Source organism: Alosa sapidissima, chromosome 3 (genome assembly GCF_018492685.1).
Source record: "Alosa sapidissima isolate fAloSap1 chromosome 3, fAloSap1.pri, whole genome shotgun sequence".
NCBI classification, from domain to species: Eukaryota; Metazoa; Chordata; class Actinopteri; order Clupeiformes; family Clupeidae; genus Alosa; species Alosa sapidissima.
Window position 1 is genome coordinate 37,033,363 of NC_055959.1, and position 2,500 is coordinate 37,035,862.

General features: G+C 41.7%; 1 protein-coding gene across 1 annotated transcript in view; it reads left to right on the plus strand.

The window, feature by feature from the left end:
- LOC121705298 (ras-related protein Rab-26-like) overlaps positions 1–2,500 on the plus strand; it is a 130,306-nt gene that overhangs the window by 42,827 nt on the left and 84,979 nt on the right. The window lies entirely within an intron of this gene.

Below are 2,500 nucleotides of genomic sequence, written 5' to 3' on the forward strand. Positions count from 1 at the left end.
TTGGCTCTGTTGTTTTGTTTGCCTTTGTTAGTTGTGTGCACATGACTGTGTGAGTGTGTGTGTGTGTGTGTGTGTGTGTGTGTGTGTGTGTGTGTGTGTGTCCGTGGGCATGCATTCCTTTATCCAGATACAGTTTGGCATGTGCTGGAGTGCCGTATAGCTGTGTGTTTGTGTGTGTGTGTCTCTGTGTGTGAGTGCCAACACGTCTCTTTCTCTTAGTATGAAGAGTGAATACCAAAGATTCTAGAACAGAGCTCTATTCTAGAATCTTTGGTGAATACTGGATGAATACAAATATTTTCATTATGAAGAATCTGTAGTGGTCCGCTACAATACACATGAGTCTCTGTGTGTGTGTGTTAATGTTACATACATCATCAAGCAAAACTACTAGGACTGATGGTATTTCAGATAGAGTTTCCATCTGCTGGAGTGCCATATACTGTAGCCGTGTGTGTGTGTGTGTGTGTGTGTGTGTGTGTGTGTGTTAATGTTACATACATTATCAAACAAAACTACTAGGACCGATGGTATCCCAGATAGAGTTTGGCATCAGCTGGAGTGCCGTATAGCCGTGTGTTTGTGTATGTGTGTTTGTGTGTGTGTGTGTGTGTGTGTGTGTGTGTGTGTACAGTAATTGTTACATACATTATCAAGCAAAACTATTAGCACCGATGGTATTTCAGAAAGAGGCTAACATGTGCTGAAGTGCCATATAGCCGTGTATGTGTGCATTCGCATGTTCTGTGTGTGTGTGTGTGTGTTTGTAATTGTTACATACATTATCAAGCAAAACTACTAGGACCGATGGTATTCCAGATAGAGTTTGGCATGTGCTGGAGTGTGTGTGTGTGTGTGTGTGTGTGTGTGCTGGAGTGCCAGGGTATTTTGCTGAGGTCTCTGAGAGGCCCTGAGCCTGAGTGAGCGGCTCTTGCTCTTCTGAGCCTGCTAATTGGGCCGATCTATCAGCATAATCAAAGAACCGCTCGCCGCTTCACCCGCTGTTTACGAGAAGAGAGAGTCGGGGCCAGCGCACCTGTCTGGACTGGAGTGGACGCACAGCTGGTCAACATCAGTGAGTCAGGCCCATGAGAGTGTGAGGAGACAAGAGACACACAACAAACAAGCTACATGCAGAGTGTGTGTGTGATTAGGCTCCTCAAGGAATTTGTGTGAAACAGCACAACACAATATTTTTGTCGTCAGACTTTTGTTATCTGATGTAAAGGGTGGGGGCCCATTCACACCAAGAAAATTAACTATACAATACTGAGCGATAATGACAACAACGTTAACTATACGATACTATATAAATATAACAATATTACTACATAAATATAACGATAACGATAAGAGCGATTTTGAGAGTCAATCAGAATCCATAACATTTTTGCCATCTCATTCATCAACACCAGGAGAGACGTTCCTTATCGTTGGTCAGTGTGGATGCTTTTATCATTATAGTTAAAAAAAGTAGCAAGTCCCGCACACTGTCTTCATTTGCAGTTAAAAACTTTATATATTGCAACGTTTCTGTCAGATGACCATCATCAGGCAATTTTGACGTTGCAATATATAAAGTTTTAACTGCAAATGAAGACAGTGTGTGGCAGCTTGCTACTTTTTTTGATGTCGGTGACCCTGTGGGCCTTCTCTAATGCACCCGTCCAAAGGAGGTGTGCAAAAGCACTCAACGTTCATCGTTATAGTTATAGTCATCTTTTACGTTATCGTTCATCGTTATAGTTCTAGTCATCTTTTACGTTATCGTTCCTGATGTGAACGACCCTTAAGCAGGGGTGCACCAATGTGACTTGTTATGTCCCAAAACCGATACCTGGGCTTTGGTTGTCAGCCGATACCAAGTGCTGATTCTGTATAATCTAAGTGATTTCAAATGTAAATGAAACTTGGTGCACAGTTTGGCACTGTAAGCACTACCAGAAATGGAGCCGTCACAAAAACACCTTGTGGCGGCCATTTTACTTTCAACCATAAGCAAATTATGTGTTTTGCATCAGATCCCTGGATCAAACAAGATAACACAAAAATAGGTGATTTTCAACTCTTATGTTTCGATGATCAAGGATTACAATGGTACCATATGTGACATCATAGATTATCAGCCAATAGCAAGTACTGATCCTTCACCACTGTTTGATTATTAAGCTGTACGTGTCACTGTGTGAAGGACACTGGGATTGTTCTTTTATGTGTCAGCCAACATCAGACCTGAGTTAAATAAACATTGCTTTCAATAATATAGTAGCCCCACCCATGTTATCTTAGCTCATTATCTGGTAAAATGTGCCGGTCTGCTGACTCACTGCAAAAGGATGGCACAGTTAAATAGACTATCCCCGTAGAGCACCTCCACCTTGTCACGATACCCAATCCAGCTGAGTCATTGTTGGACCGATATCCAATATCAGTATAGGATAGATACATACCTAGTCGTAGATATACTGTAGTTCTATGTGTAATAGATATGTTTGTTATC